The sequence below is a fragment of the Crocuta crocuta genome, unplaced genomic scaffold (genome assembly GCF_008692635.1).
Source record: "Crocuta crocuta isolate KB4526 unplaced genomic scaffold, BGI_CrCroc_1.0 scaffold56, whole genome shotgun sequence".
Classification (NCBI taxonomy): Eukaryota; Metazoa; Chordata; class Mammalia; order Carnivora; family Hyaenidae; genus Crocuta; species Crocuta crocuta.
This window is the reverse complement of record NW_027531334.1, coordinates 9,452,225-9,466,811: the sequence shown is the minus strand read 5'-3', so window position 1 is coordinate 9,466,811 and position 14,587 is coordinate 9,452,225.

Sequence of the window (14,587 nt, the reverse complement as noted above, 5' to 3'; positions counted from 1 at the left end):
AAAAGTATCTTCTCTCACTTTGGAGAAGCCACATCTCCGACAGCTCCACTGAGGTCATGGCACCAGATATGCTCGTGGTACTTTGTCTATTAGGTTAGTCCTTGGGCAAATGCTGGCCTAGCTCTTCATGGGTATTCCTGGAAATGATCTTCTCCTCATACATGAAATAGTTTTCATATTCGCTGAAGTCAGGTCTGCATTCCTCTCAGGAGAGTGGATGGTAATGTCAAGGTTTGATAAAGGCAGAAGGAAGGCAGTGCCTCCTGTACAGTAAGCACTTGCATATGTACGTTCATCTTCCTGTGTCCTTTTCACTGCACTTAACGACAACGTGGATGTGCATGACCCAGTACAGGTAAGATTGATGGGATGATGTTTGGGGTGACATCACCTCTTCCAATTCCACCTGTTTCGTTACTTGCTTCCTTCGTATCTCAGTATACTGCAACTCTCTGGCCTGGTATGCTGTTGTGCCCGATTCGGGAGTCCCCAGAGACCACCAAGGAGCCAGCACCGATGCAAGTACAAAAGGGTCTTTATTACAAGCTCGAGCAGGGGCTCACCCGTCTACTGGAGTAGCGGCAACAGGGTGAAGCCCCGAACAATAGCGAGCAGGGTTTTTATGGGGTAAGGGGCGGGGGTGTTACAGTGCACACGTTGTACTATAGCATCATCACATAAGCACCAGTCATAATTGTACGGCACCTATGGTAACAGCTTTGACCATTCAGTATCTGTGAGGTGCTCATTACTTTTGGTGGGACCCAATCATGACTTTTGAGAATCCTTTGAAAATGACCAATTATGAGGTGAGTTCAAAGGGCCCACGTGGAGTTCAGGCAAGTGGTAATTGGCTAGGTTGTACAAAATAACTGTCTGCAGTTCCCAGCCCTGACTCAGACCACAGGAATGTTTTTTTGATTAGCTGATCTGAGGGCGGTCCGAGGATGGCTTTAGCCTTGAAATCTGAGGCTTTTCCTGAAACTGGAGCTACATGCAGCCTGAGTTTGCTCTTAATGGAGGCCTTAATCTCAAAATAATGTTACTTAGGCTCTTCAATGCTGGGGGGGGGGGAATAATAATAAATTAAAATAAACAGCTTTAAATATCCTCCAAGGCCAGAGATCTGGAAGCCATCAATGGGTAAGAAACTTCCTACCTCACTAGCCTTTTCCCTCCTCCTTCCCCATGCTCCACGTCCAGAGAGTTGAAACTTGAGAAACAGAGCCAGCATGGGATGGGGATGGACAAAAAGGCAGGCACACCTCAATTCTGTGCCCAAGTCTTAGAACAAAACGGGAAAAAGAAAGGCTTTACATCACAGCGGAGATTAAATTGTTAATCCCTATCTTACACCGGACACTGCTACTGAGTTGAAACTACGTATTGTGATTTCAAGTGACAAAGCACTGACTATTATCTCTCAGGGAAACAAAAATTCATGAATCTTGTTTCAGTTTCCATCCAGGGGTAGGGAACTAAAAAGTAAGGCTCTTTCCTGTTTGAGCGTCTAGTTCTTTAGACTGAAAGTCATTGAGTAGACAACACAGCAACCAAGACGGTTGCAAATTTTGCCTCATTTATTACTTGGATACCTCGGCTTAACAAGGAAAAATGATCGTTTGCACTGTGGAGTCCATAAATGACATTGCTGAGGCGCTGAAAGCAATCAGGTGTTTGTAGACAAGAACTGTGTTAGTTATAATTGCTTTCCTATGGTTCCTTCCACTTTTCCTCTCTTTTGCAAGTCTTACACACACCACCAAATACAGGATAGCACAAATTATCTGATCACCATTACAACTAATGAGATGAGCTTTCTATTGTGCACAATTGCAGATTCGATTTTGTAAATGAATCGGTCTTCTGTTTGTCCTGATAGGAAACTTTTTAAGCAGACTTATAGAATCCTTGCAATTACTGCCAGTGATAGTAGATTGAAAGGATTTGGGGTCATTGATCTAAATTAATGCATGGTCTGATTAGGAAGCACATTGCAATGTAATTCATCCTTTAAAGGATCTTTTCCAGAATTAAAATAACACATGGCTAGAGTATCATTTCCTTGAGCTCCCTCTGCATCTCAGGCAGCTAATAATTGACATGCAAGGGGGATCGTTCCAAATTCAATGTTTAATACCACTGACATGTCCCTCCCTTAGAAGCTAGAAATTTTAACCCCTTTACTATTAATTTGATTAATGCAAGCCACTGTTATGTGGCTGTGAAGGAGCAGACGCAAATCAAATTTAGCACATTGATTCATTAAAATTTAAATTGCTGAAAATGACATGCTTTTTAGCTTGTGATATCAAGCAAAGGAGAAAATATTCCCTGTATAAAATAATAGATCTGTTCCTACATGAAGAATCCAGGGAAATATTTCAAATTCAAAATGATGGCGTGCATCTGGGAATGATATATATTCTCTGTGGATTTAAGGGAGGAAAAATAAAATCTGTAATACACATGAATGATGGCAAAGGGATCCCAAAGGCAGCTTAGTTAACCAAGAACTCATGTGCTAAATAAGAGGGTCATCTGGGCTGCGAACAACACCTTAGAGAAATATAACCAAGATCGTTTTATAAACGTCATTTATGTTTCATTTTCCATGCTGTTGCCCTTTTTGCATTTCACTGATCATCATTTTAGGCAGAAGTTTTTCTTCTTCACCTTGAAGAATACATGATATTCTGTAGAAAAGAACTCCATCTGTGTTGTGATTTTAAAGTGTCACACATGCATAGAAACACACACATGCACTTATTTGTGTCATATGCAAATATAAGGAATTTGAAGGTCAGAAAAGCAATTCCTAAAGGGTCCAAATTGGTAGCAGGGAAAAAAGTACATTTCCTGTTTCAACTTTGTTGACTTGTGATACTGCATTCATCAAAAATGCCTTCCCCTCTATAATTATCAAATGCTTCTCTTTAAGACTAAAATCAACTGCATAAAGTTGTGATCCTTATTTCATTTTCTTAAGACTTCCAAGCACCCATGCTAACGTCTACCTCATGATAGGCAGTCAATAAACACATGGAGTAAACATGGATGGGAAGGTGGTGAGGAGGTAGGGAGAGGAGATAAATGGCCACTAGACACACAAGCAAGCAATTAAAGAGAGGATTGAAACCCAGACACTCAACTCGCTGCTTTGATTAGATTCTGCCTCCACATACTCATGATGTTTAAGTGAATCTTTTTTTTTTCTCACTACTCAGCAATCCTAAGGTCTGCATTTTACTTTCTCACATTTTAACATCTCTGTAATCAAGATACAAGTTATGCCCAATGATGCTTTACTTTGCCCGGCAGCAATCATGACATAGTTGTCATTTTATGAGAAAATATGAAAAGCTTCAGCATTGAAACATACAAAATTAAATTTCAGTAAATTGGAGGAAAGATAGAAGCGTTCTTTTGACCTGCAATAAATAATTGCAGGAGGAGGTAGGAAAGTCATGGAACAAATGAGTTTAAGGAGTTCCAAATGGAACTCAAAGGTAGGCTACCTCTACATCATTGTGAAACTGACTTAAAAGTCCAGCACCAGGGCGCCTGGGTGGCTTAGTCGGTTAAGCGTCTGACTTTCGCTTAGGTCATAATCTCGCGGTTCGTGGGTTTGAGCCCTGCGTCGGGCTGTGTGCTGACTGCCAGCTCAGAGCCTGGAGACTATTTTAGAGTCTGTATCTCCCTCTCTCTCTGACCTTCCCCTGTCATGCTGTCTCTCTCTCTCTCTCTCTCTCCCTCTCCTAGAAATAAATAAAAATATTTAAAAAAAAAAGTCCAGCACCATGGGCTTCAATTATATTTTGGTTCTTGACAGCACAAAGGAAAATATGTGGAAAAACATAGGCCTTGATGACTGAATTGAAGAGCAATGTGGAAAGTCATGCCCTGGTAAGGAATTTTAGAAATTCTTTTTTTTTTTTAATGTTTTATTTATTTCTAGGAGAGAGGGAGACAGCGTGAGCAGGGGAGGGTCAGAGAGAGAGGGAGTCACAGACTCTGAAACAGGCTCCAGGCTCTGAGCTGGCAGTCAGCACAGAGCCCGACGCGGGGCTCGAACCCACCTCGAGATCATGACCTAAGCGAAAGTCGGACGCTTAACCGACTAAGCCACCCAGGCGCCCCTTAGAAATTCTTAGTCAACATAGTTTGCTAATATTATTGATTTTATGTATAGTGACATGCGCTTCAAAACAAATGTCTAAATAACACTATAGGAATTCCTTCAGAAGGTAGCAAAAATTCGATATGATAAAACATTATGCTATAGTTTAATTGACGGCATTTTTCTTTTCTATTACATAAAATAATTGTAGGTCTTGAAATTGATGATATTTGAATCAATGAAATATAGTTTCTGATAAATAAGCCAAGGACAAAACACAAAGAGTGATTTGCATTAGTAGAATGGCAAAAGCAATACTTCTTTAATGAATTTGCTGCTCTACAGACAAGAAAGCAGTGACATTGAACCTTTGGAAACTTCCCTATTTGTAAGTGTTGAGTGTCCTTGGGGAAAGTTATTTAACCTTTCCTTAAGCCTCAGGTTCTTCATCTGTGAAACAATAAAAATAATGCCTCCTACAAAAGATTGTTATGGGAAGTAAATGAGTACAAGAAACCCAGTGCCTGGTCCCTAGAAAGCATTTATAAGCGACTGCCATTATTTTTATTTGCTTGTGTCTACATACCTCTCAGACGGACGTTCAAGGTCCTCCAGAATATAGCTCACTGCCTATTATTTCCCATGGGAACTACTTGCTCCTCCTTTCCTCCTGTGGATTAGTACCTGCATCTAATGCCTTCCTCCCATCCCACCCATTTCCTGTCAAACTATAAAATCCTGCTCATCATTCCAAATTCAACTCATCTGTTGCCCTGTACTCCCTGTAAACTAAACTGGTAGTTAAATCTGGATGCTTGAGTAGATTCAGGTGCAATTATTTAGGCAAATTCTCGTATAGGTTGTAATATGTGCTTCCTCTCATCACATGAGGAGGCACATGCCTGGTGGTCTCACTTTTATAAAAAAAAATGGTGGTAAATATACATAACATAAAATTTACCACTTTAATCTTTTTTAAAAGTTTTATTTATGTATTTATTTTGAGAGAGAGACAGCGTGAGTGGATAGGGACAGAGAGAGGGAGAGAGAACCCCAAGCAGATTCCACACAGCCAGCCCAGAGCCCGACATGGGGCTTCAACTTACAAACCATAAGATCATGACCTGAGCTGAAATCAAGAGTTGGACTATTAACTGAGCCATCCAGGTGCCTCATCTTAAGTGCACAGTTCAGTCAAATTAAATCACTATCCATTTCCACAACTCTTTCCATCTTATAAAACTGAAACTCCATACCTATTGAACAACATCTCCCTATTCTCCCCTCACCCCAACTGCTGGCAACCACTATTATACTTTCTGTCTTTATGATTTTGAGTATTCTAACTATCTCATATAAGAAGAATCATACAGTATTTTTCTTTTTGTGACTGGCTTATTTCACTTACCATAATGTCCTCGAGTTTTATCCATACTAGAGCATATAACAGAATTTCATTCTTTATGACTGAAAACTATTCCAATTTATGTATATATGACATTTTACTTATCCATTCATTCATTGATTACCCCCTTGGTCGCTTCTATATTTTAGCTATTGTGAATAACGTTGCAATAAACATGGGTGTACAGATACCTCTTCACCTCCCCGATTTCAATTCTTTTAGGTATATACCCAGAATTGGAATTGCTGGATCATATAGCCATTCTCTTTTTAACTTTCTGAGGAGCCACCCTGATGTTTTCCACAGTGGCTGTACCATCAACAGTGCACAAAGGCAGCCTTTTTTCTACATCCTCACCAACACTTGTAAAGTGGTAGTCCTACTTTTGGTGATGATTAGATTTGTGGTCCAAGGTGCTGATCATGTTTCCTACTGACATTTAACAAGGGGTTGAACATCCATTGCTGATCTTTTCCTAGTTCCATTGATAATTTAGTGGTTATAAAATGACAATTTTCTAATTATATCATTTTATCTGCATTTGTTAGAGGAGAATCTTCTATAAAGAACATTCACACAATAATTACTTGGTTACCCTAAACTAAGGTTTATACAGGAAAGGAAGAACAGATGCCCTGTTCTTCTTTGGTCAGTTTTTTAGTGTAACTGGGTCCATTGAGCTCAAATGGTGACCAAGGAGTATTCATAAGAATTTTAATAAACAAATAAATTTTTATACATGTTGCGTGTTCCAATTCATGTAGTCATTACTTTTTTTTTTTTTTTGACATATTGTCCTATTTTAGGCCAGGGCGAGGGAACCCTTTCCATTTGGTTTTGGTTTTCTTTTGATATGAAGCCACTGATCTAGATAAATTCCTTATTTTCTGTTACAATAAGATGCCCCAATTTCATCTTCCTGATTTCTGCTCAGGTCTGGTGGAAGTCAGCTACTCCACCAAGAGTCCTAGCATGTTTCAGTGGAAAATCATATTTACAAACCACACGAGTGTTCATGGCTACTAGGCCTTTTCTGTGAACAGTCAGGAAATAAATGTAGTTGTTTACGAGAGAAAAAAATGAGTTTCCAATTCAAATTTAAGATTTCAGGGTTTTTTTTCTCTTGTTATACTTTATATAGGTATTTCTCTGTTTTCTTATTTTAGGTAAGCTCTACACCCAAGGTGGGGCTCAAATTCATAACCCCATGATCAAGAGTCACATGCTCTACTGACTGAGCCAGCCAGGTGCACTTTTCTCTGTTTCTTCAGGCTGAAAAACCTCAACTACATTAATATAATTACCTATTTTACCTTAAATATAACCATTTTATGTTTTGTTTTTGTAGCTTTTTCTTTTGTGTGTGTGTGTGTGTGTGTGTGTATGAGAGAGAGAGAGAGAGAGAGAGAGCACACACACGCACAAGTAGGGGAGGGGCAGAGAAAGAGGGAGAGAGGGAGGGAATCCTGAGCAGGCTCCACACTGTCAGCACAGAACCCAGTATGGGGCTTGAATTTACAAATCCTGAGATCATGACCTGAGCCAAGACTAAGAGTCAGTTGCTTAACCAACTAAGCCACCCAGGCGCCCCAATAACCACTGTACTTTTAACATAACAATGTATTTACTACTAAAAGTAGTCACTTGAAGCTTTTTTTAAACTTGAAGTAACTTTCTGTGTTGTTACATAATCAGCAGTTTCTATCACTTGTTTCAGTTCGTTTTTAACTTAAATTTCTTCTTCATATTTAATATAGTTATCTCAACTATATAAAATATTTTTATGTTTTTGTATGTTTTAATGTCAAATTATAACACACAAGTTCATACTTTAATCTTATCTCCTCCTTTACTGTAATGCTTCCTTCCTGAAAGGTAATAGTTGTTATTGAATTTTTAAAGTTTCTTTTGTTTCCTTCTGACAAGTAACCTAATAATATCTATTCCAGATAGATATACACACACACACACACACACACACTCATATCTTCATATTTCCTGCAGTTTACACAAAACATAGCATATGATAAATAGTATTCTGCTCCTTGCCTTTTTTCACCTGACTATACACCCTGGCAATCACCGCATAGAGATCAGATCAGCCCCCTCCCTTTTTATGGCTACATTGTATTCCATTCTGTGATTGCACCTTGACTAACTCAATCAGTCCCTTATTGGTGAATGCTTCTGTTATTTGCATTTTTTATATTACTAATAAAGCTTCAGTGAATAGTCTTGTGCACACTGTACTTCATAACTGTTACCAGTGTATATTTAGAATATATTCCTCGAAGTGGGAATGCTGAGTCAGAGGCTCCCCTCCATAGTGTAGTATCATATACCCCCAGCAATGCATGAGCTGTGGTTTTCCAAAACCAATGAGTGTAATATGTAAGAAATATATCTTAGTTTAGTTTTAATGCAAATTCTCTTATTTCAAGAAACATTAAATATCTTTTGTCAAATTTCTTTATTCTGTGAACAGGTACAGGACAGTCATTTGCGAGGGGGCGGGGCATGAACAGCTAGGCTCAGGGATTCTGTGCTTTCACTGGCCCAGCAGGCTACTTGAGGGAGAAGAAGCAAGAGAAGTATGTTGCCTCAATGCAGGCAGACCATGCCTGATGGGCTTGTAGGTGGCAGAGAACTTGTCCAGGGAGCAGCCAGCCATCTCAGGCTTGATTTTCACCTGGTTGAGGCTTTTGCTCTTGTAGATGCCCACTATTTGCTCAGCCATTCCAAGCAGGATGTTTATAGCAGCAGGTGCGTCCTCACCACCTGGGGCTTCTCCAGGGGCCACACCTCCTACTTAGTCTTGAGCGGGCGCAGCAGCACGACGTGCTGCTATATCCGGCACCCCTCTCAGGCCAATACAGGTCTTTCAGTTGCTCCGAGGACACGTCCAGCAGCTGGTCAAGGTAGGTGAACTTGAGGATGGTCTGCTTCTTCTGCTGTACTTTGGCTCATTTTATTCTTTGGCTCATTTTATTCTTCTCAATTTTAGATATTCTTTTATATTTTAGGGATATTGTTCTAGTCAAGAATCTCCAGAGAAACAAAACCAGTTGGACATAGCTATATATAGAGAGAGAAAGACTTATTTTAAGAAATTGGCTCATGTGATTGTAAGGGCTTGCAAGTCTGAAATCTGTTGAGCAGGCTGGAGATTCATGGAAGAGCTGATGTCACGGTCTTCAGGTCACAATTTGTAGGCTGGAAACGGGCAAAGTTCTACGCTGCAGTCTTGAGGCAGAATTATCTCCTTAAGAAAACTGTCTGTGTTCTTAAGGTCTTCAGCTGATTGTATGGGGCCACCCACATTAGAGATTAATTTGCTTTATTCAGTTTACTGATTTAAATGTTAATTACATCTGGGGCACCTGGGTGGCTCAGTCTGTTGAGCATCTGACTTTGGCTCAGCACATGATCTCATGGTTGGTGAGTTTAAACCCTGCATTGGGCTCTGTGCTGACAGCTTAGAGCCTGGAGCCTGCTTCGGATTCCGTGTCTCCCTTTCTCTGCCCCTTCTCGCTCGTGTGCACACTCTCAGTCTCAAAATAAATAAACATAATAACAAAAAATTACCTTAAATGCTAATTATGTCTAAAAATACCTTCCAACAACCTTCAGAGGGGTGTTTGACAAACAATTGGACACCATAAGCTAGCCAAACTGCCACATAAAACCATCACAGATACTAAGGATGTTTTCCCCAAGTTGTCAACTCTATTTTGACATTGTCTAGCTCAAATCCGATACATAATAAGTATTCAAATATTTGTTGTATTAAGTTGACATCTATTTAAAGATATTAGCCATTTTTAGAGTCTAAGTTGCCCAGTAAGATTATATTAAAGTCTTTGCACTTCAATTAGAATATCAGCAATTTGTTTATTACTAATAAAGATTACTAATACTTTGCATTTGCTTTTCAGCCATGAGGCTGAAATTAACTGAAAACTTTTTATATAGTCACAGAAATATTGGGTTTCTTTAAGAAATAAGTCACAAGATATTGCCCCAAAAGGAAATGTCCTTTTAATTCTCAAATCTACACATACGTGGTTCTTCAATGGTGAATGAAAACATTTGAAAATCTGAGGAAAAATTCCTACAGAATATTCCATGTATGTGAATTTTATTTCCCCAGAAACACACCAAGGCCTTTCTTTCCCTGGGAAGTTCTTTTTCTCGTAATCTGTTAGACAAGTAGCCCCCACCAGCATCTTAAGTACCCTGCCTCTTGGCTTCAGTGACTGGTTCTGATCAAGACAGAATGATTCATGTCCTTTCCTGGGACTTCTTAACCCTGGGAAGAGAGAGAATGAGTTTCAGTCCTTCTCTAGTATGGCTGATGTAATCTTCTGAATCTATGCCTTCTAATGTATTTGAAGAAGCTGATCAACTTTGTAGAAGTAAATAATGCCCACCTGAGGAAGAAACAGAGCCACTACAGAGAGCAAGCACTTAAGCTGTATTCCAAGCCCACCTGATCCCAAGGTACCTACCTTCCACCTGAACTTTATTTAAGCTTCCTTTTGGATAGGCTAGTGTGGCTTTGGTTTCTGTCCCATGCAACCCAGAAAATCCTGGAGTACATAGGTGCTCCGAAGTTTTGCACATTGTTTTAGGAGATTTAGGGGCTTCCTAAAGAAGTCCATCTTTGTACCCTTATCCTCAAATATGAACCTCTGCTCCAAACTACCCATCAATTCTGCCAACATTAGTCTCTCTATGCAATTTGCCCAGGAAAACACTAATTATCAAACTCTTTCATGAACTTGGTCACATTCAGCTCTTTTCCCCACGATTCACTCAAGTAGACCTCTCCCCCTCATCTTCTAAAGGCCCCAGAGCTAGAAAGGCTAAGTAACATTTTCTAAAGTGGTACAGCTACACTAAACCTAGTATTTTGTTTCAAATCTGGAGTTCTTTCTCCAATTGCTTCTTAGGAGTATTGACTATTGGTTGTTAATCGTTGTTTTAAGTTGCAGCCTTGAAATGTGCCTTTTAATATATAATTTAATGGAAACAGGAAAGTACTGTTACCAACATGAAAATGTAATGATAGAAATAACGTATAAAGTGTACTTGTAAAAGAAAGTTTTAGATTGCTTATTTGCATATCACCTCACCCTATTTTTAAATAAGCTGTGATGATTAGCAATAGCATGCTAAAGCGGCGCTGAATTCAGAAAACCCTTAGGAGAAAAGAGCCATGGTAATAAAAGTGTTATTATAAACAATTAGAAATGTCTGTCACACATCCACCTTCAAAAGTTTCTATGAAATTACTGACAAGTAACCCACCTAGATTAATCTTCCCACTTTGATTTCGTTTCTACAAGAATCTATTTATCCCCGCGGAGAGCGAAATCCACAGAAGTCGACCATGAGAACAAAGCCCATGACTATGTGGGAGAGCTTGGGTTTTTTCCTAAATACAAGCACACGAATCCACTCTTGCAAGTTTGCATTTCAGAAATAATTGAGACAGCAGGGGAAATCAAGTTCCACATTAGCTCAAGTGGGACAACCTGCTCTTCAGAGCGTTGCTGGGCCGGGCCGGGCAGAGGGGCGAAGCCACAGCGGAGATCAACAAGCCCGCGCTCCGCCTCCGCACGCCTTTCCCGCCAACCCCAGCCCCTCTCTGGTGAAATAAGATTTTTCCTTTTGCTCCGGCAATATCCACAAATGACACATGAGAATGTGTGAAAAGGACTGAATGGGAGGATGTTGGCTGAGCCGTGGCTGTGCTGTGACTGCTGTCCTAGATTCTGTCTTCTCCGTAGGGCGACTGCGTAGCATCTGCCTGCGCTGGGTTTACAAAAAGGTTTCTGTGCTCCTTTGTGACTGGAGTACATAGACTTCCGGTTCTCAGTGGGGTTTTCAGGTTGTTCAGAAGCTCTGTGATTTACAAGCCCCCCTGGGTGCATTGGATCTGGTTAACTCCCAATTCCCTTACTCCAGAAAGGAATATTTTCTTGGCTAACAGAAAACTTGCAGCTTAAAATTAGCTCCTCCTGGGTAGAATGCATTGTGGCGTGACATCCTCTCAGCTAACCTTGACTCCCCTGCTTCTCTCAGATGTCTAAGCACTTGGCGGACACGGCAGCCAGGCAGGAGGCCTGTCTTCTTCCTTTGTCATCCCTCACTGAACCTAATTGGGTGCTTTGAGCCCAGTCGGTGCCCAGAAAATGTTCTTGTCTGTCAGGTCGCCTGTGGTCTCCCAGAAGGTGGGACCAGAGTGTTACTTCTTCCCAGGAAGGCTCCATGCTTCCCATCTCCACCACCAAGCACTAAAGATTTGAAATCAGACAGCCTGGATGTGTGACTGCCACCACTTGCACACCACTGCTCTGAGGTCATGACCGGGCTAGTGGAAATGGGCGCTGGGTTCAAATAAGAGTTTTTAACAGAAGGTGGATAAAGATGGATGGAGCAAGTCTGTGTATAAAGAAAGAGCATTAGAAAGTTAAACATTGGGGGAGGGGGAGGGGGCATGGAGGAGGACACTTGTGGGGATGAGCACTGAGTGTTATGTGGAAACTAATTTGACAATAAACTATTTGTAAAAAAAAAAAAGTTAAACATTAACTGCATGCCAGGCATTTTCCATCTATGCATCACTTCATGCTGGTAAAGAATTGATGCTTATTGTCTCTGTTTGAGGCTTAACTGATGCAGTCCCATACAGAAAGACAGCAGGGACTGTATCCTACTGCAGAACGCATGCCCTTCCTCTAAGACCATTCTGCCTCCAGAGAAGGAACAGTGCAGGGCTCATATTAGTGTTCGCTTCACATCTCACAGCCAACATCTGGGTGGGAAACAGAGGGAGAGAAGATTGTGGAAGAAGATTACGAGCAATCCAATAGCTTAGAAGTAGAGTGGCTAGAAATTTCCTAGAAGAAAACTTGCAAAACAAATTTAAGAATATAACTGGCTTTAGAGACAAACATAAAAACTGGGACATTTTAGTATGTTAACTAACTGGAACTTAAATAAAAACTTGGAAAAAGAAAAAAGCAGGGCATTTTAGGTTTGCCATTCTAATGCATGGGCTTTCCCGTGCTATGGAAGCATGCAAAGTTGTGGAAAGGGAGTAGTTAAGGGTATGTTTGCTCTTGTATCCGTCCAGGACCATATTCTGAATTGGTTGGTTCATACAATCTCTTTGGGTTTTTTACTCCTTCAGAAGAATGGTCAGCTGACGTGGGCAATCAAGCATCACTATCTGCTAACAGCACATCCAGGGAACACTTGTGTGGTAGTCAATAGCGGCCGCTGCTCAGGAGGAGATAACAGGTTTTCATCAATCACTCAGAGTGCGAAGGAATGTCTAGGCTGCAACCCACGTATTCAAGTGTGGCATCCCCTTCTCTGGAGTGGAGTCTCCCACGAGAGACGTTTGGGAGGAAATGGCAAAAGGCATTGACCCTTATCAGTCCCCTCCTACTTCCTACTATCTTTACATTAATTCCTTATAACTATCCTGAGGTAAAGGTTACTGCCCCATTTTACAGAGGAAGAAGTGAAGATTCCGGAAGGTGAAATAAATCAGGCAGACTCTTCTGGTTGTCAGTAAGTGGTTTCAGACGCTGGCTGATAAGATTCCGAAACTGGCTGTTTGCACTAGACCACCACTGCCTCGTTATGCATAATTGTTAATAGCCAGATTATATACTGCCTTGGAGCCAGACAATAGCAGCAACATCAGTAGTAATAGCAGCAATTTTTATGAGGTTTCCATGTGCTAGGCATTTTATAAAGACGGGCTAGTTTAATAGTCAAAACAACCAAATGAGGTAAAGAATTTTTTTATGATTCCAGACATGAAGAATTTTGTCTTTCCTCCCTTTGCGGCTGGAGTGTGTGTGTGTATGTGTGTGTGTGTGTGTTTTGGAAGGAGGAGGGATACAAATGACTGCTTGGGCTGGTGTTGATAGCAATGGAATAGATCTGATGAACTCTAGGCTCTATCCTTGAAAACTAAACAACAGGAGAGTATCTTTTTTTAACCAAAATTTACGGTGTCAGTGAGTCTATGGAGCTTTTCCAACTTGACATGTCTTGTGTTGTGTGAGACGTTGATAGTTGAGTGTGTGCATATCATGGTCTTCCTCATTTTTTCCCTGTGTTCTGGGATATGTGCATTAACCTAAGATGTTTAATATGACAGTTATTTCTTATTCTTAGTCCTATATATATAATTTAAAATACATGTATTTTTGAGAGCCAATTTCTTAATTTTTTGAATGTTTATTCATTTTCACAAGAGACACAGAACACAAGCAGGGGAGGGGCAGAGACTGAGAGGGAGATACAGAATCTGAAACAAGCTCCAGGCTCTGAGCTGTCAGCACAGAGCCTGACGCGGGGCTCAAACTTTGGAACGGGGAGATCATGACCTGAGCCGAAGTCAGACACTTAACTGAGCCACCCAGGCGCCCTGAGAGCTGTTTTCTAAATAGTACTCACTAAGCACATTCCTACAAGCATTTGTATTGATAAGTGCAGATTGCAAAGCCCAGGGAGTCATGGGAAGCTGTTACCTAGTTTTGAAGAGAACAGATTCCCTCTAATGGAGATTCTTCCTTTTCCGTTTCTATCACAATCCAGGTCTCCCCTCACAGTAGCAGTGTTAGATCCCTCCTATAGTCGGTGTCCTGGCTTTCTTTCCCTTCCAGGTGGGTAGCTCTGAATAGGCCTTACTCTTCAGGTCACTTGTATTTTTCTCCGCTAATACAGCATTAGATTCGCATTCAGTTATGTCCATTGTTAACAGTTTAAAACTTCACCATAGGTCATGTACTGAACATGCACTTATCTTTCACTTCTGCCCTAATTCTAGCAGCTGCCTTCTGCTCAGAGATGGGAACTTTCCAGAAGGGAAAGAGCCAGTACCCCTCTGAGACTCATCCACGAAATCGATTTTTACTTCCATTCTCGACTTGCCCTCGAAACACAGATGCTGTGCTTAAAAGACTAATTGATCATTTTATTTCAATTGCACAGAAATGATGTTGAAAAGTGAGCAGACCTTAGGCCATTAGAGCTCA